At 44.2% G+C, this 27,854-nt stretch overlaps 1 pseudogene; it reads left to right on the top strand.

The window, feature by feature from the left end:
• The first annotated feature begins 10,654 nt into the window (after positions 1-10,654).
• Positions 10,655-27,644, top strand: LOC124976289 (signal-regulatory protein beta-1-like; annotated as a pseudogene).
• Positions 27,645-27,854: the final 210 nt, after the last annotated feature.

Below are 27,854 nucleotides of genomic sequence, written 5' to 3'. Positions count from 1 at the left end.
TGGCTTCTACCTCAGACTTGACCAGGGCAGCCAGGACAAGGTGTGTGTCCCAGGGAGCCCTTCTAATGGCTCCTCCTGTCCCTTGATTCTCAGGAGCAGTGAAGTCTACGCTTGTGTTGTGTCTCATAGCCCTGTTCCTTGACCCCAAGATTTTACTGGCAGTCAGTGTCTCTGCCATCCTCATTCACAGGAAGCAGAAGTCCTGACCATAAGTCCTGAGGAGGGAGGGTGGGACACAGACTGCTGCAGAGGGGCAGGGTCAGTGGGAGGCCAGCCCACCTGGGCACAGCAGCAGAGTCAGTAGAGTCTGGAGAACAGGCACACAATCCTCGGCACCCTCAGGTTCTCATGCAACTTCTGTGGTGTCCCCAGTTCTTAGGAAGTGTGTGGGGTGTGCAGGAGATGAGTAGGTCAAGGGTTTGCAATGGGTGTGCACTGAGGCCTAAGGGCTCCAGAGATGACAGATCCAGGGGGTGTGATGAAGGGCAGTAGATTGAGTGTGTCTCCAGGTTAGTCCACTGCTAGGCCTCCACAGTTCACAAGATTCCATGGTATCAAGCAATGTTGAGAAGCTCTAGGTTGATTCTTCTCAGGGCTGCTCCCCTCTGACACTCAGTGTGGCCAATCTGAAGGGAGAGGGAAGGGGAGTCAGGATACAGGAGAGGCTGAGCTCAGTGCTCTGTCTCGGGCTTGTTGGTCCACTCATGATGGGCACCCCAGGATGGCCACACCAGGACATCATAGCTCTCAGGAAATGTGTCATGAATGTTGAGCAGATTATTGCATGGGGAAAGGCTTCCCATAGATCCTTCCTCACTCCCTGCTACCTGTGACCCTCAGTCTCTTCCACCTTCTTCCTGCTCCTTGGTGCTCAGCCTGAGAGAAAGAGCCTTCAAGAAGCCTCTGTAGACTCTGCTTCCAAATGCCTCCCTGCCTGGACACCCACAGCCAACAAGTCCCTGCTGCTCCTCTGGCCAGTCCTTGATGCCCCAAGACTGAGTCTGTACTCATTTTCTGGGCTGGGGCCCTAGGACCTGCCTCTGGACAGCAACTCATGACCCTCCCTCAGAATGTGATGACCAGCCCCTTTGAACATGTCAAGATGGCTCTCCTCCACTGCCTTGGGGTGGCCATCAAGCACCCCATGTCCTCACTCTCAAGGGTCATCCTGCCTTCTTTCTCTTGCCTACCTCTCCTCCCCAGCCATCTTGAAGTTCTCAAATGAAACTCAATCTGGTTTAATAAGAATAATTATTCTCATTTCTCTTTACATAAGTGTTCTATGACTCAAATGTAGACAAAAAAAATGAGTGATATTCTTCCTTGGCACTTACTAACATCAGTACTGTCCTGGATATAGGTAGCCATTCATCTCCATGGAAGAGCAAGATTGTAAAAATGACCCTCCAAACTGAAACCCTGAAATACCATCTCCATAGTGATTATGAAAAACAATGATCGGGGTTTTCAAGATGGCAGACTAGAGGGTGGCTGCATTTTATGTTGCTCCAGGACTCAGGATTCAAAACAGGAGATACTGAGTGACTTGGGACCAACTCAAAGCTGCCGGGTGAGTCTCTCCCATTGGGGAGGCATCCCAGATGGGGCAGTAGTCCCGGAACGCAGGTAACTCTGTGAAGTAGAGTTGCCCAACGAGACACCCCTCCCCACACTGGAGCAGTGAACTTGGACAAGTGGAAGCATCGTAGAGGAGGCTGCTCAGCACAGCGCTTGGACTCAGAGTAACCACTGGGGCTCCGTGCGGCTGCCCAGAGGAGGAGCTGCAGGGCGAGCTATTTGGACTCAGAGTGACCACTCCTGAACACTGGGGGCCTGCTCGGAGGAGGAGGAGGGGCACGGCGGGTCACTTGGACTCGGAGTGACTGCACCAAAGCTACAGGCGGTTGCCAGAGGAGGAGCTGCACAGCGAGCTGTTTGGACTTGGAGCAAGCGCTCCTGAACACCTGGGGGGCTGCCCAGAGGAGGAGGAGGAGTGCGGCGGGTCGCTTGGACTCGGAGTGACTGCATCAGAGCTCCAGGCGGCTGATCAGAGGAGGTGAGTGGTGAGTTGTTTGGACTCAAAGCGACTGCTCCTGAACACCCAAGGGGGCTGCCCAGAGGAGGAGGAGGAACAGAGTGGGTCACTTGGACTCGGAGTGACTGCCCAGAGCTACAGGCGGTTGGCAGGAGGAGGAGGCGCACAGTGAGTTGCTTGGACTACTAGTGACCGCACCGGAACACCGTGCGGCTGTCCGGAGGAAGAGGCGTGCGGCGGGTCGCTGGGACTCGGAGCGACTGTACGGAGCTCCAGGTGGCTGCTCAGAGGAGGGGCCGCATAGCCAGGCAATTAGGTAGCAGAGCAGGGTCCCAGGATCTAGGAGGCAGGCATTGAATGATCATACCAATCGACAGTTAAAAGAGCAAATACAGGAAAGCAAAAGATCATTTCAATAAAGAGTTAGAGATATTGAAAGAAAATCAAACAGAAATCCTTGAAATGAAGGAAACAATAAACCAAATTAAGAACTCCATAGAAAGCATAACCAATAGGATAGAACACCTGGAAGACAGAACCTCAGATATTGAAGACAAAATATTTAATCCTTGAAAACAAAGTTGAACAAACAGAGAAGATGGTAAGAAATCATGAACAGAATCTCCAAGAACTATGGGATATCATGAAAAGGCCAAATTTGAGAATTATTGGGATTGAGGAAGGCTTAGAGAAATAAACCAAAGGAATGAACAATCTATTCAATGAAATAATAACAGAAAATTTCCCAAATCTGAAGAATGAAATGGAAAATCAAGTTCAAGAGGCTTATAGGACTCCAAATACACAAAATTACAACAGACCCACACCAAGGCACATTATAATGAAAATACCTAACATACAAAATGAAGACAGAATTTTAAAGGCTGTGAGAGAAAAGAACCAAATTACATTCAGGGGGAAACCAATATGATATCAGCAGATTTTCAATCCAGACCCTAAAAACTAGAAGGGCCTGGAACAACATTTTTCAAGCTCTGAAAGAAATGGATGCCAACCAAGAATCTTATACCCAGCAAAACTTACCTTCAAATTTGACGATGAAATAAAATCATTCCATGATAAACAAAAGCTAAAAAGAATGTACAAAAAGAAAGCCAGCATTACAGAACATTCTCAGCAAAATATTCCATGAGGAAGAGATGAAAAACAAAGAAGCAAATCAGCAAAGGGAGGAATTATCCTAAAGGAATTGTCAAATAAAGGAGGAACCATGTCGTGTCAAAAAAAAATAAATAAATAAATAAAATTTAAAAAATGAACCAAATGGCGGGAATACAAATCATATCTCAATAATAACCCTGAATGTTAATGGCCTGAATTCATCAATCAAAAGACATAGACTTGCAGATTGGATTAAAAAGAAAGATCCAACAATATGTTGCCTGCAAGAGACTCACCTCATAGAAAGAGATACCCATAGACTAAACGTGAAAGGATGGGGAAAAACATACCATGCACATAGACTCAGCAAAAAAGCCGGAGTATCCATCCTCATTTCAGATAATGTGGACTTCAAGCCAAAGTTAGTCAGAAGGGATAAAGAAGGACATTTCATACTGCTTAAGGGAACCATAAATCAGCAAGACATAACAATCATAAATATCTATGCCCCAAACAGTGGCTCATCCATGTATGTAAAACAAATCCTTCTCAATTTCAGAAACCAAATAGACCATAACACAATAATACTAGGTGACTTTAACACCCCTCTCTCACCACTGGACAGATCTTCCAAACAAAAATTGAACAAAGAAACCATAGATCTCAATAACACAATCAATAATTTAGACTTAACAGACATTTATAGAATATACCATCCAACCAAGAGCGAATACACTTTCTTCTCAGCAGCACATGGATCCTTCTCTAAAATAGACCATAGTATTATGCCACAAAGCTAATGTCAGCAAATACAAGAAGATAGAGACACTACCTTGTATTCTATCAGATCATAATGGATTGAAGTTAGAAATAAATGAAAGAGTGAAAAACAGAAATTACTCCCACACCTGGAGATTAAACAAGTATGCTATTATATGATGAATGGATAACAGAAGATATTAGGAAGGAAATTTAAAAATTCTTAGAGGTAAATGAGAACAAAGAAACATCATATCAAAATCTCTGGGACACTATGAAAGCAGTACTTAGAGGAAGATTTATTTCATGGAGCACATTCAATAAAAGAAGTAAAACTCAACGAATAAATGACCTAACACTACAGCTCAAAGCCCTAGAAAAAGAACAGACGAACACCAAAAGTAGTAGAAGACAGGAAATAGTTAAACTGAGAGCTGAAATCAACGAAATTGAAACAAAAGAAACAATACAAAAAATTGACAAAATAAATAGTTGGTTCTTTGAAAAAATAAACAAAATTGATAAACCGTTAGCCCACTTACAAAGAGAAGACCAGAGAAAACCCAAATCACTAAAATCGGAATGACAAGGAAATATCACAGCAGACATGATTGAAATACAAAACATAATTAGAAGCTATTTTGAAAATCTATACTCCAACAAAATAGAAAATTTCGAAGACATCAACAGGTTTCTAGAGACCATATGAACTGCCTAACTGAACGAGGAGGACATACACATTTAAATAGACCAATTTCAAGTAATGAAATAGAAGAAGTCATCAAAAGCCTACCAACAAAGAAAAGTCCCGGACCAGATGGGTTCTCAGCCGAGTTCTACAAAACCTTTAAAGAAGAGCTCATTCCAATACTTCTCAAAGTATTCCATAAAATAGAAGAGGAGGGAACCCTCCCAAACTCATTCTATGAAGCCAATATCACCCTGATACCTAAACCAGACAGAGACACATCGAGGAAAGAAAATTTCAGACCAATATCCTTAATGAACATCGACGCAAAAATTCTCAACAAAATTTTAGCAAATCGCATACAAAAATATTTTAAAAAGATAGTGCACCACGACCAAGTGGGTTTCATCCCAGAGGTGCAAGGTTGGTTCAACATCAGGAAATCAATAAATGTAAATCACCATATCAATAGGCTTAAAGTCAAGAATCACATGATTATTTCAATAGATGCAGAAAAAGCATTTGATAAAATACAGCATCCCTTCATGCTCAAAACACTAGAAAAAATAGAAGATATTGGGAATATTCCATGACATTATAAAGGCCATCTACGCTAAGCCCATGGCTAATATCATTCTAAATGGTGAAAAACTGAAAGCATTCCCCCCAAAAACTGGAACAAGGCAGGGAGTGCCCTCTTTCACCACTTCTATTCAATATCATCCTTGAAACTCTAGCAAGAAATTAAAGGGATACAATAGGAAAAGAAGAACTCAAACTATCCCTATTTGCTGATGATATGATTATATACTTAGAGGAACCAGGAAATTCCACCAGAAAACTTTTAGAAACTCATAAGTGAATTCAGAAAAGTAGCGAAATATAAGATCAATGCACATAAATCTAATGCATTTTTATACATAAGTGATGAATCTTTGGAAAGAATAATTAGAAAACTACCCCATTCACAATAGCCTCGAAAAAATAAAATACTTGGGAATCAATCTCACAAAAGAGGTGAAAGACATCTACAATGAGAACTACAGAACACTAAAGAAAACCTTAGAAGATGGAAAAGATCTCCCATGTTCTTGGATAGGAAGAATTAATATTGTCAAAATGGCCATACTACAAAAAGTGCTATACAGATTCAATGCAATTCCAATTAAAATCCCAATGACGTACCTTACAGAAAAAGAGCAAGCAATCATGAAATTCATCTGGAAGAATAAGAAACCCAGAATAACTAAAGCAATCCTTAGCAGGAAGAGTGAAGCAGGGGTATCGCAATACCAGAACTTCAACTATATTACAAAGCAATTGTAACAAAAATGGAATGGTATTGGTACCAAAATCGACAGGTAGATCAATGGTACAGAATAGAGGAAATGGACACAAACCAAATAAATACAATTTTCTCATACTAGACAAAGGTGCCAAAAATATGCAATGGAGAAAAGATAGCCTCTTCAACAAATGGTGCTGGGAGAATTGGAAATCCATATGCAACAGAATGAAACTAAACCCATATCTCTCACCAGCACGAAAACTAAACTCAAAATGGATTAAGGACCTCGGAATCAGACCCAGAGACCCTTCATCTTATAGAAGAAAAAGAAGGTCCAAATCTTCAACATGTCGGCTTAGGACCAGACTTCCTTAACAGGACTCCCATAGCACAAGAAATAAAAGCAAGAATCAATAACTGGGATAGATTCAAACTATAATAGCTTTCTCTCAGCAAAAGAAACTATCAGCAATGCGAAGAAAGAGCCTACAGAGTATGAGAAAATCTTTGTCAATCATACTTCAGATAGAGCACTAATCTCCAGAGTCTATAAAGAACTCAAAAATCTCTACACCAAGAATGCAAATAATCCAATCGACAAATGGGCTAAGGAAATGAAGAGACACTTCACAGAAGAAGATATACAAGCAATCAACAAACATATGGAAAAATGTTCAACATCTCTAGTAATAAGAGAAATGCAAATCAAAACCACCCTAAGATTCCATCTCACACCCAATTAAGAATGGCGATTATCAAGATACAAGCAACAACAGGTGTTGGAGGGGATGTGCGGGAAAAGATACACTCATACATTGCTGGTGGGACTGCAAATTAGTGCAGCCACTCTGAAAAGCAGTGTGGAGATTCCTTAGAAAACTTGGAATGGAACCACCGTTTGACCCAGCTATCCCACTCCTTGGCCTATACCCAAAGGACTTAAATCAGCATACTACAGAGATACAGCCACGTCAATGTTCATAGCTGCTCAGTTCACAATAGCCAGATTGTGGAACCAACCTAGATGTCCTTCAATTGATGAATGGATAAAGAAAATGTGGTATATATATACAATGGAATATTACTCAGCCATAAAGAATGATAAAATTATGGCATTTGCAGCAAATGAGTGAAACTGGAGAATATCAGCTAGTGAGATAAGCCAATCTCAAAAAAAACCAAAGGACAAATGATATCGCTAATAAGTGGATGATGACACATAATGGGGGTGGGGAGGTTAGTATTAGGTTAGAGTTAGGGTTAGGGAGGGGGGCCAGAATGGAGGAAGGAAGGACTGTTTAGAGGAAAAGAGGAGTGGGAGGGGTGGGGGGAAGGGAAAAAATAACAGAATGATTCAAACAACATTACCCTATGTAAATTTATGATTACACAAATGGTATGCCTTTACGCCATGTACAAACAGAGAAACAACATGCATCCCTTTGTTTACAATAAAAAGAAAGAAAAAAAAAAGAAAAGAAAAAATAATGATCATTCTTCCACCTTTACAGTGTCTGTCAAATATTAAAAACACTCAATGTATCAGTTAAATGTCATTTTGAACATTTAAAGAATGTAAACAATAATAAATGTGTACTTTGTGCATAGTGATTTGAAATATTAGAAACACCAAGGGTTTGTGTTTTATTCCTTTGTAAAAACTTACGCTGAGGTGCCTGAATCCTGTTGAACTTCTTCACATTAACTGAAGATGCAGAACAACTCTCCTTTCTGCCTTGGTGAAGCTCAGCCCCCTTTGACACCATCACCCTACGGGGCACCACCAGGCTCCTTGGGTATGTGGTAATTTCTCTTTCACCAGGTTCCTCTGTCTTCCAGAAAAAAGTCCCCACATGGGATCCATGATGACACAACCATGGGTAGTTTCTTCTGTTCTGACCCACTTGTGTCCAGTCTGATCTCACTTCCAGCATTGTCCCCTCTCCTGTCTTCACAGCTCGTATCCCTGTGGCCTATTCTTAAAATATTGGAATAGATCAAAGAGGAGTAGAGTAGAAGTCAAGAACTCTTCCAAGCAAATGAGAGCACACATACAACATATCTAAATCTCTGGGACACCTATGAAAGCAGTTCTAAGGAACTTCTATAGCATCGAGTGCCTACCTTCAAAAAATGAAGAGCTCTCAAAGAAATAAGTTTATGCTGCACCTCAAGGACTTGGAAAATTAAGAAAATCTAATTCCAAAAACAGTAGAATATAGGGAATAACTAAGATCAGAGTAGAAAATTAATGAAATTGAGAATGAAATGATATAGAGGATCAATGCAAGGAAGAGGTAATTCTTTTAAAAAGATAAATAAGATTAAAAACACTCAGTCAAATAACCAAAAGAAAGAGGAGAAGACCAAGTCAATCAAATTAGCGATGAAAAGGAATACTACTGCAGACTCTTCCAAATCCAGAGGAACATTGGAATCTATCTTGCAAATTTTGATTAAAAAATACTGAAAATCTAGAAGACACTGGAAAATGGAAGAAAACGGTAGAAGAGGGAATGACATCCATGTTCTTGCATAGGCAGAATAACATTATCCAAAGGTCATACTACCAAAAGCAATATGCAGATTCAATGCACGCACCATCCAAATGACAATAGAATTCTTCACAGAATTAATAGCAATTCTTAAATTCATTTGCAAGAATCAAATCCCAGTAGAGATAAATCGGTACTGAAAGAGAAAATGATGCAGGGGACATCCTATGATCTGAAATTATGCTAGAGATCTATAGTAAGAAAACAAGATGGTATTGACAACAAAAGACATGAAGACCCATGGAAAAGGACAGAAGACATGGGACAAACCCACATACTCACAGCTACCTGATATTGACCAAGAGTGCTGAAAATACACTTTGGAAAAAAGACAGCCTCTTCACCAAATGGTGCTGGGAAAACTGGGCAGCTAGCTATCTGTAGGAAAATGAAACTAGATCCATATCTGTCATCCTGCACAAAAGTCAAATCAAAATGGATCAAAGACACAAGAATTAATTCAAAAAGATTACAACCACTAGAAGAAAACAGAGGGCCAACACTCTATCATGTAAATGCTGGTGACAACTTCCCTAATAAAACCTCCAAAGGGCAAGAGAGAAAACCAAGAATAAATAAGTAGGATGCCAGCAGCTAAAATCTGTGCACAGGAAGGAAATGATTACAGGAATGAAGACAGATCTTAAAAAAAGGGGGCCAAGATCATCGCCAGTCACTCCTACAGGGGATTAGTACTCAGTATATGCAAAGAAGTTAATAAACTCAAACAAAAAATAACCTAATAATAACCCAACTAACAATGGGCAAGAAAACGAAACAGAAAATTCTCAAAAGAGGAACACAGAGGGTCAATATGTCTATGAAAAAATTGTCATCCTCCTCAAACTCAGGGAAATGCAAATCAAAACCACCCCAGATTTCATCTCACTCGAATCAGAGGAAAAATGCCAAGATCACAAATAATAAGCATTGGTAAGCATGTGGGGAAATGTACACTCATATATTTTTGCTGGGACTACAAAATGAGGTCAGCCACTCTGGAAGGCAGCAGGAGAATCCACAAAGACCAGGAATGGAACCACCACATGACCCAACTATCCCACTCCTTGATATTTTTCCAAAAGATCTAAGATCAGTATGCTACAGAGATGCAGCCCCTAAAGTTTTATAGCAGAACAATGCACAATATCTAGATTATGGAATCAAACCAGGAGACTGACAATAGATGAATGGATTAAGAAACTGTTTTCTACAAATGAAGGAATCCTCCTCATGCACAAGAAGAATGACGTTATGGCAACTGCTGGTAAATGGATGGAAATGGAGAATATCATGTTAAGTGAAATAAGCCAGACTCAAAAAGTGAAAATTGGAATGTTTTCTCTCACCTGTGGAGGCCTAGAGTTAAATACAGGAAAGAAGGTGAGGAGGGCTGTGTATAATGGAGATACAGGAAAGGTTGGTGGAATAGACAGGAGACCAAGAGTCAGAGAGGGGAGGGATAGAGGAGGGAATGCAGAAGAAATTCTTAGAAAATCTTGTTAAGTGCAGAGGGAATGTCAAATGTATGTATGAATCAAAACAACCAAATCAAAAATCATTACAGAGATGTGCAAAAGGAGATCTAGTTGAGATGCAGAAGTAGGAGGTACGGGGTGAGGAAAGGGAGATCCAGAACTGAAACCAAATTCCTTGCATGTCTGGTTTTGTCAGGATGAACCAACTATTATCACTAACTATAATCCTCTGAAGGAAAAAATGATTTGTAATGCTGGTTCTTGCAGGAAATGACCAGAGCCCCCCCAACACTGAGCAGCCTCAGAAGCCCTCCTCTCCCTCTGCTGAGTGGCTCTGTCGTGAGTGCTGCTGCAGATGAGGCCAAAGCCAGCCACACATGGGTCTCAGGGTCACGAGACTCAGGAACATCCTCCTTGTCCTGGGACTCCCAGATACATAGTCATTGAGTCCCAGGAAACCACCAGGGGCCCAGTGGACCACCACAGACCCAGGGGAAGGAGGCTTGTCCTGTTCCTCAAGGTCTCCTCCAATTCCTCCTGAGGAGCAGCATGAGCAACTCCTCACCGTTGCTGCCTGTGCTCACTGGTTTCTGCTTCACACTCTTGAAGGAAATTGCTTGTCACTCCGTCATAGTCACTTCCTCTTGCAACAAGGGAGGCAGGGTGTCAGTTCTCTCCACAGAGTCTGGCATCTCCCTGGCACAGACACGGACAGAGCAGGTCTTTGGGCTCCATGATGTCTGTTTCTACCTCCTGGTCCCAGCATCCTTGTGTCCTGCTGCTGACCCTCCTGCTGGGACTCGCAGGTGAGTGAGCACTGTCTGGGAGAATCCTCTGTCCTGCTTCCTGGGTCAGCTCTGACCTTGGATGCCCAGAGACTGATGACACACACAGGCTCAGCCAGCAGTGCCAGGACAGGGCCATTATGTGGATGCCAGGCCAAGGGTCCTGGGCACTGTCTTTGGGATGCATCCCCTGTAGCTGGGGTCAGAGGCATCACATCTGAGGCTTGAAACGATAGGAAGAATTAGTTGCATATTGTACATTTTAGTGCACAAAAATCTTTTTAAAAGGATCAGTGTTCACATCCTGGTAAATCCTGGGAACCCAAGAAGTGAGGCATTCTCCTCAGGGCCATGGAGGGAGCTCTTCTCTCTCTGTCCACTCCCCCTTCTCTTTCTTTCTCTCATACTCTGGCCTTGAGGTACATGGCTTTGTTCCATCTTGCCTTCCCCACCATGATTTCCTGCCTTCCGCAGACCCAATAACCATGGGGCCAATCAATGCTGGACTGAAACCTCTAAAACTCTGAGCTGTCATCATCCTTTTCTCTTCATAAGTGGATTTGTCTCAGGTATTTCTTGCAGTAATGAAAAAATGACTGACACAAGCTTTGATGATGACCACACCCTCATCTCCATCACAGATGCCAGTGGAAGGTTCCAGGCTTCAGGAAATATACTGAGCAAAACTTGGAATTTCTTGAACACTCACCAGGGGTTCGACTTGCTTGAAAGACTGTAGAGCTCCCATGTTATGTGATCATGATGCCCAAAGCACTCTGGCCATCCCACGTTACAGATGAGAAAATAGAAGTACCAAGAGCCCCGGGGTCGACCAATGGCAGTGCCAGGGCTCTGGAGAAATGCAGAGGGTCTGATGGGAGCTTCTGGCTCAACCACTCTTCTCATGAAATTGTGGCCCTGATTCTATTTTGAAGAGACGTCTGTTTTAATGGTGTGTAGCACAAGACCATGGGGGGCGGGTTTTTCCCCTCAGAGCCCTGGAGGATCATATGATTATCATTAGGGTCTAGAGACTCCCAGAGGATTTCAATTTTCATCTTTTTTTTTTTTTTCATGTCTTCGGGAAGGTAATAAAACTGCGCCTGGTCCTCATTTGTATGTGAAATTAGTAAATGAGGAATGTGTTGCCTGATTTATGAGCTTTCTGCAGCTTCTGCCAATGGGTGTAGAGAATGGTGGAGGAAGGGGAAGAGGGTGTGTGGTGTTCTTCTCCAGGGCGCTTCTGCTTCCTGCCTGTATTTGGCAAATAGCTCTTGTTCAGCAAAGTACTCTCTGTGGGAAATCAACTTGTGACAATTTTTGCCAAATTTCTCCACTTCAAATACACTTCTGTATACAATGGGTTTTGCACTGAGCAATTCACACATTAGGCACACATTACTGGACACCTACTGTGTGCTAGGAACTGTCACAGGAACTTGCAGTGCTTTGAGTATAAAAGAGGAAAAGAAGCGACTCTGTTTAACTAAGATCATTCTAGGGACAAGTACGGTGGTCAACACCCAGTCCAAAGAGGTCATATTACACATTGAACAGTGACCAGTGTGAAGCAGAAACCATCAGCTGGATAAGGGAGCTGGAGAACCTGGGGAAGAGAGGTTCTGATAATGGGGTGTCTGGGTGGGCCTCCTGAGAAGGGATCTGAGCACAGATGAAGGGGAGGTGCAGGAGTAGCCATGAGGTCCTCTGGCAGCAAGGACTTCAGGACAGGGACTCTGCATGTGCAAAGGCCACGACAGTGGCTGTCCCTGCTGTGGTTAAGGGTGTTCCTCTCACTATGATGGAAATGGAGCCACTCCCAGGCTTGGAACAGAGAGGTGACCTGCCCTGGGCTCAGGAGACTGCCTGGGCGTTGGCAAGGGGTGTTTTTCCTTGGTTCCCATGGTTCAAAGGGAGATTCAGGTTAAGGGTGGAAGGCAGGCAGGTCCCATGGAGTCCAGGGTGCCTGATGGGTGGCTGTGCCTTTCCTACAGTCCCCAGACTCCATTACTGCTCACTAGGTTAATGCTGAGGGTTCCAGCCAGTCAAGGAGCCAGGAGGGAGGTGACCCCTCGGATACCCAGGCTTCATTTAAGGAGTGAAGCACGGGGAAGCCATGCCATCCTGCAGGTGGGACACTCCAGGGGTCTGGGTGTGCTCTGTCCTGTCCTTGATGATGCTGTGGTAGCTTGGAGAGCCATTGAGGTGATCAGTGTCCACAGTGCATCTAAGTCCTAGAGAGCCAAGGGGGTCAGCCAGGCATCTGCTGCTTTTGTTACATGTGGACAGGCCATGAGGGGCAGATGTTGGCCTGAACCCATGGGACAGTTTATGGTTTTTGTGAGTGGTCTAGACACTCCATGAGGAATTTGGTTTTTATTGGTAGAAGGAAATATCAGTGGTGTCTGTTTGGAATTTTCAATTTTTTTATTTGTTCTTTTTAGATAGACATGACAGTAGAGTGTATTTGACATGTTATACATGCATGGAGGATAACTTCCCATTCTTGTGGTTGTACATGCTGTGGAGTTACTCTGGTCATGTATTCTTATATGAATATTGGAGGGTTATGTCCGATTCATTCTGTCAGTCTCCCTTCCTCTTTGTCAAATCCAAGGGAACGTCTATTCCTATTCTATTCAGATGGGAATGAGATGGGTTCAAATGTGTTGGTAACTATAGGCAGGTGTGCACAGGTTGAAGGAAACAGGTCACTTGGCCTGTCCCTGAGGATAGCATTGTGTCCCTGGATCCTCATGTGCTCTTGCTCTTCCCACCAACTCCACCTCTCTCCCATCCTCTCTCTCTCCCTCTCTCTCTCTCCCTAACCCTCCATCCACTGCTCCCTCTTTCTCTCTCTCCCTCTTACCCCATCTCTCTGGTTCCTGGTGCTGATTGCCATGGACTGAGCAGCTGCCCACCAGAAGCCCTCCTTGGTGCCAGCTGACAGTGACTGACATTTGAAACTGAGAGCCTGAAATAAGCTTTCCTCCTCTAAGTTGTTCTTGTCAGGTGTTTTGATCACAGCAATGCAAACTTGACTAATGGAGAGGGGCTGAGGTCATCATGCAGTGGAGCAGTAGTTGTCTCAATTGTGTCTTTTAAATTCTTTATTTGTGAACATTTAAATGTAAGGAAGAGATGCTTAGCCTGCTGAAGATAGCAGCACTTCAAAGTCCAAGGAGGGACCTGCTTGGTTTTTGATTATCTTGGAAAATCTTCATTTCTCATTCAGGTTGGAAGGACAGATGTGCCAGGAATAGAATTCTTGGATTTTATTTTTCTCCTTTCAGCACTTTAGAGAAATCATCATTCGGCCTCTGGTTTCCATCATTAAGAACTTGATAAACCCTATAGGAGGATCTGCTGAATATGCTGAACATGCCTCACTTTCTGCTTCAGCTTTGTCTCTCTTACTTCAGCTTTGGCAGGTTGGTACAAGGTGGCTCAGGGTGGCTCTGCTCCAGTAGATGATACCAGGAGTGTGTTGAGCATCTTGAATTCACACATTCATACGCCTATCACATTCAGGATTGTGGAGCACATTTCTTGTTCAAATAAACTTTTGCCTTTCTTTTTCTTTCTCCTCTTCTGGGGTTCTCATATATGTGTCAATGAACTTGCTGGTATTCTGAATGGTCTTTAGGTTCTTTTTAGATCATTTTTTCTTTTGTTTTTTTCATTTGTTTTTTGTTGTTCTGAATTGTAGATTCAGCTATGTGAATCATTTTTTTCTTTTTTTGTTGTTCTGAATTGTAGACTCAGCTATGTGGAACGGTTCCTGCTCTACATTTTGTGATATTTTTAGCTGTCTGTCCAAACCGTCATGGAATCCACAGTGTACATCTGAATTAATACAGTCTTATCAACACACAAATTCCTCTTTAGTTCCTTATATCCTTCTTCTCTCTCTCTCTCCTCTCTCTCCTCTCGCTCTCTCTCTCTCTCTCTCTCTCTGTTGATGTTCTCAATTTGATGACCACATATCCATATTCCTTTGCTACTTGACCATATTATCCTGGCATGTGGTTGAGGCAGCTGCTTCACAGTGCTGGTCTCTTGTCAGGTTGGACCCAGTAGATCATTAGGGTCCTGAAGAGAAGGAGGCAGGAGGACGTGGGATGGGGAGGCAGGAGGTAGGAGTAAGAGGGGGACAGGAAACAATAGGAAGCAGCTTAGGATCCCCTGGATGTGCAGAGCCAGGCACAGAGCCTCCTCATGCACCATTCCCACGACCCCAGGAGGACGCCAGTGCGGCACATTGGGCTTCTGATGTTCCAACATAACATGATGGATTTCTGGTGTTTTGGGGCACTAGGCTTGCAGTCATTTGTCACAGCAGCATTAGAAAACTGTAACAAAGTGATCATACTGTGGGAATACTGCTGGAGTCTCAGCATGTTTCGTTTCTTATCTGAGCTGCATGCTCACTGTCATGTGCACCATGACCTCTCCAGGCTGAGGGAGGGAACCCATCATGAGCTGGGATCTCGTGGAACAGGGAGGCTGAGCCAGAGACTCAGAGTCCAATGCGTGTCCCACTCATTCCCCCACCACTCCCCACAGCTCAGGAGTCTCAAGAGCCACATGACCCTCCAATGTCATGTCCATGAAGAGCCAGACACCTTGTGGTCAGAAAGGGAAGAGGAACAAATAGTTGGAGACACCTGAGAGGTCAGGGGAGGCTCAGGCCCTCAGTCCCTCCCTCCAGCTTGCTCAGGGCTCTGGGCTCAGGAGCAGGTGCTTCACAGTGGGAGGTAGCAGGCCATGGTGGTGCTCAGTGTGAGGAAACACCCTGTGCTGAGCCCACGGCCACTCTGTGAGCACTGTCAGTGACAGGCACTGCTGATGACACGTGATAAACCAAGAGGCTCCCACCAGGATGAACAGGGACCACCCTGTGTCTCCCTCCAGGAGCAGCTGAACCAGAGCTGCAGGTGATTCAGCCTGAGACGTCAGTGTCTGTCGCTGCTGGAGAGTCGGCCACTCTGCACTGCACTGTGACCACCCTGCTACCCCGTGGGGCCCATCGAGTGGTTTAAGGGGTCAGGACCAGACCGGGAGACAATCTACAAGTTCAAGACAAGGCCACTTCCCCCGAGTCACAGATCGTCTCAGATACCACACTGAGGGACAACAGGGACTTTTCCATCCGCATCAGGAACGTCACCCCAGCAGATGCCGGCACCTACTACTGTGTGAAGTTACCAGAAAACCAGCAATGAAAACAAGGAGGTTCAGTCTGGACCAGGCACCGAGCTGTCTGTGCGAGGTGAGTACAGCTGACTCCTCATCCCAGGAATGTAGACAAGAGGTCAGGGTAACATCTTCCATTCTGGGAGCCACGCTAAGTAGCAAGACCTGCACTGGGTGCTCCTGTCATGATCTGCTGTCACCCGTTCTGCAGGTCAGGGAGGCCGGACTGGAGGCCATGCTCCTTCATCCAGGCTCCACGGCTGGTAAATGGGGGCCAGTCTGCACCCCTCACCTGCCTGCTCCACAGCTCTGACCTTTCCAGTCTGGCCCAGCCCTGTGGCTCCACAGCTGAGGGCTCTGAGGGTTTGAGGGACTTGCCATCACAGAGCCAGACTAAGTCTGCTGCTTCAGAGAGCACGTCTCCCGGTGTGTATTCTTCTCGCCTGTGTCACAGGCACTGGGGGCCACACTGAGTTCCAACCGTGGCACTTCTGGATACTCTGGAAAATCAGCAGGTGGCAGGCCGCAGGCTAAGGTTCTATCTCCCAAAACAAGAGATAATGGTCCCTGTGGCCGCCCCTAATCAACCAGGTGCTCCTGAGCCGGAGGGGCAGGTATGCTTTCCCTCACTCCCTAGGTTCTCCAGAAGCACGCTGGACGGAGTATGAGAGGACCTTCCGCTTCCTGTAGAGAGCTGGAGGTCCTGGTAGACAGGCTGCCATGAGTGTTGGGACTCTTCTCCTAGGCCTGCTGAAAATGCCCCTGTGTCCTCATGGAACTAGCCCTCGACGGGCAGTGCGGGGTAGGAGTGAGAGCTTGTGTCACTCACCCTGGAGCACTCCCCTGTGGGTGACATAGGGTTCCAGGTCAGGAAGCACGGGTTGCTCATGGTGTTTCCTCATGAGGCCGGCATGCTCTTTCCTACGGCCCAGGAGGGCTGAGGTTCCTCAGCACACTGTGCATCTTCACACCTGCCCAGCCCTATTGACCCTGGGGAGCAGAGGACCAGGCAGGCCTCTTGCACACAGCTCATACTGCCAGCATGGGGAACAGAGCCCAGACCAAGTCCAGCACAGGCTCCTGCTGCCCTGAGAATGGCAGGGCACAGTAGGTGCTCAGTAAAGATCCTGGCCTGAACTGCTGAGCAGTAATCCAGTGTTGTCTGCTCCTCATCTGTCTCCCACAAGTTCAGGAAGCCATCACATTCATACCCTGAATCCCATTAGTGAATGAAAAACCTCTCTCAAACGTCAGCCACAATCACCTTCCATAGGAAGATTCCACATCAAGACACACAAAGCTGAGGAGATCCAAGATGGCGGACTAGAGGGAGGCTGCGTTCCTTGACGCTCCGTAACTCTGGTTTCAAGCAGAGGATATGTTTCTTGGTGAGGCAGTTTTTGCTGCTTGTCAATCCCCGCTGTTTACCCCATTTGTCTACTGTGACCACCTGCAGTCTGCCAGCATATTGACGCTATTTTGAGTGCAGATTGCTCACTGTCTGGCGCCTATCATCTGCCATTTGCCTGCCTCTTGCCTGTCCATTGCCTGCCTTACACCTATCCATCACCCACCACGTGAGATTCACCTCCCAATCGTCCAACAACAGTCAGCAAACTGATCGCTGACCACCAGTGGAGCAACCACTGCCTGCTGTTGCCTAGAAGTTCACTGTTACAGTACCTGCAGGTTTGGTTACACGTGGCTGCCACCATTTTAAGACAACAGCTGGACCCCATAGGACCCCGGGCCCGACTGACTGAGCCCCGTCTCCAGGATCCCAGTCTAACTGATCACTCCCTGCCTTCGGGGCCCTCACATTGACTGACTGCTCCCTTCAGGACCCCAGACCGACTGACTGCGCCCTATCACCAGGACCCTAGAACAATAGATTGCACCCGACCTCCAGGATCCTGCAAACACACAAAACACACCCAATCCCTAGGACCCCTGCCTGACCAACCACACCCCACTGCCAGGACCTCCAACCGAACAAGTCCACACCCTGAGCTGCAGCTCTCCATTTGCCAACACATTTGGAAGCCAGAGCAGCCATCTTGGATAATCCTGGAAGCTGTAGCTCTGATCTTTAGGTTGGCAAATCCCATCCTGAGACGCCTGCTGGAGACCTGAGCTCATTGTCAGGTACCTCTCATGCATCAGGCTACTGAAGACTGGGATTTTTATTACTATATGATTTTATAGTGTAGATTTTCTTTTTTCTCTGTATTGAAAATTTTTAATTTTTATTTCTTTACTTTTCTGCTCTCTTTTCCTTTTGTTTACTTGTTCCCTCAGAGTCTCTTTCTCCCTTTTTGCATGCTAACTTCCAATTTCTTTTAATTAACTCTCACACTTTCTATTATCTAGAACTTCTATATATTCTTTTTTTGTCCCACTAATAACTACATCCTACTTCCCTCTACATCCTCTTTGTCTTCCATTAGAAACTGCAAATGTTATTGCAAATCTGTTTTTTATACTGAAGATAATGTTTGAACTCATTCTGTTTATTATGACAATATTGTTAATGTTCTCTACAGGCTATTTGGTCTAGGATTGCATAGTGTCTGAATTGGGCTCTGCTAATATTGATCTCCCCTTAAAGAAAGGGTTTTGGAAACCTATAGGGCCACTATAAGCCTATAGGGGGGAATCTGCAATACCCCAGATCTTCACTGCTACAGGGGAAGATACATGAACAACATGAAAAAACAAGGGAAGAAAATGATCCAAACAAATCTAGATTCTATATTAATACAATCCAATGACAGTATGGTAGAGGAAATGTCAGAAAAGGACTTTGGATTATACATGATTAAGATGATTCACGAAGCAAAGGATGAGATAAGAGAGCAAATGCAGGCAATGAATGATAATACCAATAAGCAGTTGAAAGAGCAACTGCAGGAAGCAAAAGATCATTTCAACAAAGAGATAGAGATTATCAAAAAAAAAAAAAAAAACCAAATGGAAATCCTTGAAATGAAGGAAACAATAAACCAAATAAAAAACTCAATGGTAAGCATCACCAAAAGACTAGACCACTTGGAAAAGAACCTCAGACAATGAGGACAAAATATTTAATCTTGAAATAAAGTTGACCAAACAGAGAAGATGGTAAGAAATCATGAACAGAATCTCCAAGAACTATGGGACATCATGAAAAGACCAAATTTAAGAATTACTGGGATTGAGGAAGGCACAGAGATACCAACCAAAGGAATGAACAACCTATTCAATGAAATAATATCAGAAAATTTCCCAAATCTGAAGAATGAAATGGAAAATCAAATACAAGAGGCTTACAGAACACCAGATGCACAAAATCACAACAGATCCACACCAAGGCACATTATAATGAAAATGCCTAACATTCAAATAAAGATAGGATTTTGAAGGCTGCAAGAGAAAAGCATCAGATTACTATAGGGGGAAACTAATACAGATAGCGGCAGACTTCTTAACCCAGACTCTAAAAGCTAGAAGGGCTTGGAACAACATATTTCAAGCACTGAAAGAACATGGTTGCCATCCAAGAATCCTATACCCAGCAAAACTAACCTTCAGATTTGAAGATGAAATAAAGTCCTTCCCTGATAAACAAAAATTAAAAGAATTTACAAATAGAAAATCTGCACTACAGAATATTCTCAAGAAAATATTCCATGAGGAGGAAATGAAAAACAACAATGGAGGTCAGCAAAGAGAGGAACTACATTAGAGAAAAATCCACTCAAAGGAGAAACCAAGCTAAGTTAAAAACCAAAAATAAGCCCAAATAACTGGGAATAAAATCTTAACTCAATAATAATTCTGATCGTTAATGGTCTAAACTCATCAATCAAAAAGACATAGACTGGCAGAATGGATTAAAGAAAGACCCAACATATGCTGCCTGCAAGACACTCATCTCATAGAAAAAGACATCCACAGACTAAAGGTGAAAGGATGGGAAAAAACCTACCACGCACATGAAAATAGCGGGGTTTCCATTCTTATATCAGATAAAGTGGACTTCAAGCCAATGTTAGTCAGAAGGGATAAAGAAGGACATTTCATACTGCTTAAGGGAACCATAAATCAGGAACACATAACAATAGTAAATATTTATGCCCAAACAATGGTGCATCCCTGTACATCAAACAAATCCTTCTCAATTTCAGGAATCAAATAGACCACAACACAATAATTCTGGGTGACTTTAACACTGCTGTCACCCCTGGATAGATCTTCCAAATAAAACCAAACAAAGAAACCATAGAACTCAATAACACAATCAATAACCTAGACTTAATAGACATATATAGAATTCCATCCATCAATTAGTGGATTCACTTTCTTCTCAGCAGCACATGGAAACTTCTCAAAAATAAACGAGATGTTATGCCACAAAGCAGCCCTTAGGAAATGCAAAAAATAGAGATACTGCCTTGTGTTCTATCATATCATAATGGACTGAGAGTAGAAATCAATGACAAAATAAAGAACAAAAATTACTCCAACACCTGGAGACTAAATAATATGCTATTGAATGAAACATGAATAACAAAAACATCAGGGAGGAGATAAAAAAATTCTTAGAGGTCAATGAGAACGATGATACTACATATCAAAATCTCTGGGACACTGTGACAGCAGTACCAAGAGGAAAATTCATTGCATGAAGCACATTTAAGAAAAGAATGAAAAGTCAACAACTAAATGACCTAACATTAAGCTCAAAGCCCTAGAAAAAGAAGAACAGAATAACAGCAAAAGTAGTAGAAGACAGGAAATAATTAAAATCAGAGCTGAAATCAATGAAATGGAAACAAAAGAAACTATTCAAAAAATTGACAAAACAAAAAGTTGGTTCTTTGAGAAAGTACACAAAATAGACAAACCCTTAGCCACACTAACAAAGAGATGGAGAGAGAAACTCAAATTACTAAAATACATGATGCAAAAGGAAATATCACGACAGACACCACTGAGATACAGAACATAATGAGACGCTACTTGAAAATCTGTATTCCAACAAAATAGAAACTACCGAAGACATTGACAAATTTCTAGAGACATATGCTCCTCCCAAGCTGAACCAGGAGGACATACACAATTTAAACAGATCAATATCAAGCAATGAAATTGAAGAAGCCATTAAAATCCTACCATCCAAGAAAAGCCCAGGACCAGACGGATTCTCAGCCAAGTTCTATAAGACCTTCAAAGAAGAACTCATTCCAATACTTCTCAAAGTATTCCAGGAATAGAAAAGGAGGGTACCCTACCAAACTCATTCTATGAAGCTAATATCACCCTCATACCCAAACCAGGCAAAGACACATCAAGGAAAGAAATTTTAGACCAATATCCTTGATGAATATAGATGCAAAGATCCTTAACAAAATACTGGCAAAGCGTATCCAAAAGCATATTAAGAAAATTGTGCACAACATTCAAGTGGGGTTCATCCCTGGAATGCAAGGATGGTTTAATCCATAAATCAATAAACATAATCCATCATGTCAATAGACTTAAGGATAAGAATCATATGGTTATTTCCATTGATGCGGAAAAAGTGTTTGACAAAATACAACACCGCTTCATGCTCAAAACACTAGAAAAATAGGGATAGTAGGAACATACCTGAACATTGTAAAGGCTATTTATGCTAAGCCCATGGCAAACATCATTCTTAATGGAGGAAAACTGAAACCATTCCCTTTAAAAACAGGAACAAGACAGGGATGTCCTCTTTCACCACTTCTATTCAAAATTGTCCTCGAAACTCTAGCCGAGCAATTAGGCAGACCAAAGAAATTAAAGGGATACGAATAGGAAAAGAGGAACTTAAGCTGTCACTATTTGCAGATGACATGATTCTATATTTAGAGGATCCAAAAACTCCTCCAGAAAACTTCTAGACCTCATCAATGAATTCAGCAAAATAACAGGTTATAAAATCAACATGCATAAATCTAAAACATTTTTATACATAAGCGATGAAACATCTGAAAGGGAAATGAGGAAAACAACTCCATTTGCAATAGCCTCAAAAAAAAAATATTTGGGAATCAATCTAACCAAAGAGGTAAAAGATATGTACAATGAAAACTACAAAACATTGAAGAAAGAAATTGAGGAAGACCTTAGAAGATGGAAAGATCTCCCATGTTCTTGGATAGGCAGAATTAATATTGTCATAATGGCCATACTACCAAAAGTGCTATACAGATTCAATGCAATTCCAATAAAAATCCCAATGATGTACCGTACAGAAATAGAGCAATCATGAAATTCATCTGGAGGAATAGGAAACCCAGAATAGCTAAAGCAATCCTTAGCAGGAAGAATGAAACAGGGGGTATTGCAATACCAGAACTTCAACTATACTACAAGTAATAGTAACAAAAATGGAATGGTATTGGTACCAATATAGACAGGTAGATCAATGGTACAGAATAGAGGACACAGGCACAAACCCAAATAAATACAATTTTCCCATACTAGGCAAAGGTGCCAAAAATATGCAATGGAGAAAAGATATCCTTTTCAACAAATGGTGCTGGGAAAACTGGAAATCCATATGCAGCAGAATGAAACTAAACCCCTATCTCTCACCCTGCACAAAACTCAACTCAAAATGGATCAAGGACCTTGAAATCAGACCAGAGACCCTTCATCGTATACAAGAAAAAGAAGGTCCAAATCTTCAACATGTCAGCTTAGGATCAGACTTCCTTAACAGGACTCCCATAGCACAAGAAATAAAAGCAAGAATCAATAACTGGGATAGATTCAAACTAAAAATTTTTTCTCAACAAAGGAAACTATCAGCAATGTGAAGAGAGAACCTACAGAGTTGAAGAAAATCTTTGCCATGCATACTTCAGATAAAGCACTAATTTCCAGAATATACAAAGAACTCAAAAAACTCTACACCAGTAATACAAATAATCCAATCAACAATTGGGCTAAGGAAATGAACAGACCCTTCACAGAGGAAGATCTACAAGCAATCATCAGACATGAAAAATGTTCAACATCTCTAGTAATAAGAGAAATGCAAATCAAAACTACCCTAAGCTTCCTTCTCACCCCAATTAGAATGGCGATTATCAAGAATACAAGCAACAATAGGTGTTGGCGAGGATGTGGGGAAAAAGGTACACTCATACATTGCTGGTGGGGTTGCAAATTAGTGCAGCTCCCGGGGTCCAGCCCTAGCAGGAGTCCATGGGTTCCACACAGGTAAACGGGGTGCGGGGAGACAGCGTCGGCGATGGATGGAGATTGAAAGACACAGACTCTAGTTCTGGTGCAATCAATCCCACTTTATTCTGGGGAAGGCTGGGTTTATATACATTTTCTTCAGGCTATAATGGCAGTCTTGTGGTTAATATTAAAGAAGTTTCCAAAGCATAGGCAGAAATTGTTTTTAACAAGGAACAGAAAAATTATGAGAAAACAGTAACCTTACAGATTATCCCTACCTAATCACAATTATTTTAAGAATATCTAACTACGTCGATGAGTTAATACAATGTTTATTTCCTTAATATCTAAACTCTATGTGACCTAAGACTATTCTTATTATTCTCGCGGTTAAAGCGATAGACAAGTAATCTCATGTGACCATCTCTACTAGGTCCATCTGGTTAATATCTAAATTGCTGAGTTAAGGGCTACAGGAGGGCAGCGGTCACATTGGTTCTCGTGGCCAAGTTTTTTTTACTGAATAGATTACCTTGTCTTATGTAGCTCTTTTTTTCCAGAACAGGGCATTGTGCACCAACATTTATTATAGGGGTGACCTATTCTTTGTAGGAAGGAAGGAATGTTGTGAAACCTTATTCTTTTACCCCACCACCATTGTTAGAATTTAACCAGCCTGTTGGAGACAAAGGCAGATCTATAACTATTTTCTCCAGAGGCTTTCAGGGACTCATTGCACAGTTGTAAAATTATTTTTAATTTTGTTAGTGGTAAAGACCCATTGTTTTTCAGATTGTAGGTAATATTTTCTGGAATTTTTGTTGTATTCCCCTCATCCCCTTAAACAATCCGTTCAGACTAAAATGAGTAATATATTATCAGAAAACACAGCAGAAAAAACACCATGCTCCGGCAATTCCTTTTAGGATGAGCCTTTGCAAACATCCTCCAGAGGATCTTTGTCAAGCACTGGATGGAATTCCAGACACCCCCGCATGCAGCCACTCTGGAAAGCGTGTGGAGATTCCTCAGAAAGCTTGGAATAGACCCCCCATTTGACCCAGCTATCCAACTCCTCGGCCTGTACCCAAAGGACTTAAAATCAGCATACTACAGATATGCAGCCATATCAATGTTCATAGCTGCTCAATTCACAGTAGCCAGACTGTGGAACCAACGTAGATGCCCTTCAATTGATGAATGGATAAAGAAACTGTGGTATATATATACAATGGAATATTACTCAACTATAAAGAAGAATAAAACTATGACATTTGCAGGCAAATGGATGAAATTGGAGAATATCTTGCTATGTGAGATGAGCCAATCTCAAAAAACCAAAGGACGAATGATTTCTCTGATAGTGGATGATGACACATAATGGGGGTGGGAGGGGTTAAGAATGGAGGAAGGAGGGACTGTATAGAGGGAAAAGAGGGGTGGGAGTGGGGGGAAGGAAAAAATAACAGAATGAATCAAACACCATTACCCTGTGTAGATGTATGATTTCACAAATGTTATGCCTTTACTTCATGTACAAACAGAGAAACAAGATGAATCCTTTTGTTTACAATAAAATGAATTTAAAAAAAAAGAACTGTGGGGATAGGGCTACAAGAAATCTGGGTGCTGTGGGAAATTGGGGGCTGCATGAAGCCAACAGTAAACTACCAATCAGGAGGAGAGAATAGGGAACAGAAATAGCAAAAAAAAAAAAAAAAAAAAAAAAAAAAGAAAAGACACACAGAGCTGCTTTGCTTTTTAAACAAGGGCAAAATGCTCTTCCTATCATAATGGTACAGTTGTTCTTACTGTTGTGGTGGATGGAGTCGGGAGGTCCTCACTGGCTGGGCATCGAATTCACGTGGGAAGCTGAAGACATCACCTTCCAGACCCAGAGTCCACCTAGAAATTTTGCTTTAATAGGTCTGACATGGATCAGGGCCTGTGAAGTTTTTACTTATTCCAGAAGATTCTGGCACACCTCTAGGGCTGACATCCTGTGAGGTAGAGGTCCTGAAGACACAGAGGGAAGTTGGGGGTTTCATCTGGCAATGAAGAGAGCATGGGAGCCATTTAGGTGTGGACTTTTCAGAACAGCCTGTGCTGGGCTCAGCTCCCTGGGACCCATGGAGGGGTCTCCCAACAGCGCCCTCAGATCCAGAGCCAGCCCAAGACCCCATCTGATACGTATCTGCCTCTGAACAGGAGGGAGAGCCACCGAGGCCTGGCTCTTCCGCACACAGCCCTCCCTGCCATTGGCACTCAGGAATCTGTCCTTGTCCCTTCACAGAGCCCCACTGTCTTGAGACATGTCTGCAGGAGACCCCTGCAATGCTGTTCATGGTGTGAGAAGCCCGTGGCCACCTTGTTTCCAGTGGGGATTATTAAGAAAACAAGGGGAGGGCCAGCGTGCAGCTCAGTGGGGGACGCCTGCCCAGCTGCCTCAGCCCTGGGTGAGATTCTCAGTACCTGGCTGGGGCAGGAAACCGGCGGAGCCTCATCTGGGGATTTCTGCTCCTCCTCTCACTGGGGTTCTGGCAGCTGCAGGAGCAGGACGGAGGCTGTTCCTGGGTCCCCACTGCATTTGTTGCTCCTTCTGGTTACTAAAGAACGAATGTGTGGTTTCAGAAGGAGTGACACTAGCAGGCACCGGAGTCATTTATTAGGCTCCTACTGCATGCCAGCCTGTGCCTTGCCCTCCCCCTCATCCTGCAGGGTGGTGATCTCAATCACTCTCTACAGAAGGGGACACTGAGGCTCAGCAGAGAAGGAGCAGGGGTAACATTAATGGTCCTGTGCAGATGAGTGGAGTCTGCTCTCCTCCCCTCCCCCCCAGCCTGTGCCCTTGCCCGGCCACGCCCCTCTGAGCCTTATCCCACAAGGGGCTCTCACTAGGACCCCCTCATGGGGCAAGTGGGGATTCAAGAGCTGAGGGCTTCTGAGAGCTCAGACCAGGGTCAGGACACTGAGCAGCTCTTGACATGTGGCCACTGATCAGAGACCCTAACCCCTGTAGGGACTTCCAGGCTGCTGGGGTCTGGGTGACTCCACTTCTTCAGTGACACCCTCCATCGTGTGGCCTCTGAGTGTTGGATCTGGGTCAGGCAGTGAGGTCAGTATTTGCTCCTACAAACACTCATGGTATTTGCTGCCTGGCGACTGTCCTAGAAGGTGCTGGGTGCTGAGGAGCAATGTGTAGACACCAAAGGACCCTCTGAGGACCCGTCCACAGGCACCCGGCCCCCTGATCCCCTCACCTGTGTCCTCAGGACCAGCTAAGGGGCCTGGGTTTGCATCTATTGGAACGAGCTGTAAGTTATGCACTAGCCCTGTGGCTTGCTCAGCAATCAGTGACCTGTGACTCCAAAGCAAAAGTGACCCAGGGAAGCCCAGATTCAGAAAAGGGCCCTTCATCCACTTCCTCTCAAATTCAGGCCTTGGCCCAGGATCTAGGGCATGTTTGTGGAAAGAAGAAATTGGCACGAATTCATAATACCTGTGGAAGAGTCTGCACAGAATAAAGTCTGTGACGTGGATGGACCTGGGTTTGCCGGGTGTGGTCGGGTGTGTTTTATGTTTTTGTTCTTTTTAGTTCTGGGGATTCAACCCAGCGGCAGGGGCACTTAACCACCGAGCTACCACCCCAGCTCTTGTTCTTTTTATTTTGAGGCAGGATGTTGCTAAGCTTCCCAGCCTAGCCTTGAAATTGCGGTCCTCCTGCCTCAGCCTCCCCAATGGCTAGGATCATAGGCATGAGCAACACGCCCAGCTGCTTGCTGAGTGTCCAGCAGCAGCTCTGTGAATCCACAGCCAGCTGTGCTCAGTGTGGCCTGGGAAGAAGGTGCCGAGCAACGGGTTTCATACCTGTGTATGAAATGAGAACCCTTGCTCCCTGTTCAGTTAGGTGTATTGGTGCTGGGTATCCCTGCATCGTCTTCTAAATAGTTACCTTGGAGGCAAGGTTGGCAGGTCAGTGAGCAGAAAAATATTAAAAAGATGAGGCAGGTCTGCAAGTTCCTCCCTGAGTCCAGATTGTCCTGGTTTAGGGTGCAACCCAGTGACAGAGCATGTGCTTGGCCTGCAGCTAGGTCGTCGCCAGCACAGCAATAACACAACAACACTGTAGGACGGTTCTTCAGTGTCACTGGGCGTGGTCGGAGGTGGGCTCCATCACCTGATTGTCTGTCACTGCTCCCTCACAGCCAGACCTTCTCCCCCGAGGTGTCGGGTCCTGCGACCAGGGCCACACCTGGGCAGACAGTGAGCTTCACCTGCGAGTCCCACGGCTTCTCCCCCCGCAGCATCACCCTGAAGTGGTTCAAAAATGGGAACGAGCTCTCCCACATCCAGACCAGCGTGGACCCCGCAGGAGAAAGCGTGTCCTACAGGGTGTCCAGCACAGCCCAGGTGACCCTGGCCCCCGGGGACGTCCACTCTCAGGTCATCTGCGAGGTGGCCCACGTCACCCTGCAGGGGGGCCTCCTCTTCGTGGGACTGCCAACTTGTCTGACACCATCCGAGGTACAGGACCCTGATCCCCGCCCCAGCCCACAGCTGGCCACCCAGCCTGCTCCCCAGGGGCCTTTGCTCAGGACCTCACTGGCCTGGGCTCTACTTCCCAGCAGGGCTGCCCACCTGCCATGCACATGGGGACTCCTGCCCTGTGGCCGGCATGTGCTGTGGCTTCACTTCATTGGCCAGCAGCAACTACCCCTGCTGAGCTCCTACCAGAGCCGAGCATCAGC

The sequence above is a fragment of the Sciurus carolinensis genome, chromosome 2 (genome assembly GCF_902686445.1).
Source record: "Sciurus carolinensis chromosome 2, mSciCar1.2, whole genome shotgun sequence".
NCBI lineage: Eukaryota > Metazoa > Chordata > Mammalia > Rodentia > Sciuridae > Sciurus > Sciurus carolinensis.
This window is presented reverse-complemented; position numbering and strand designations above follow the sequence as displayed.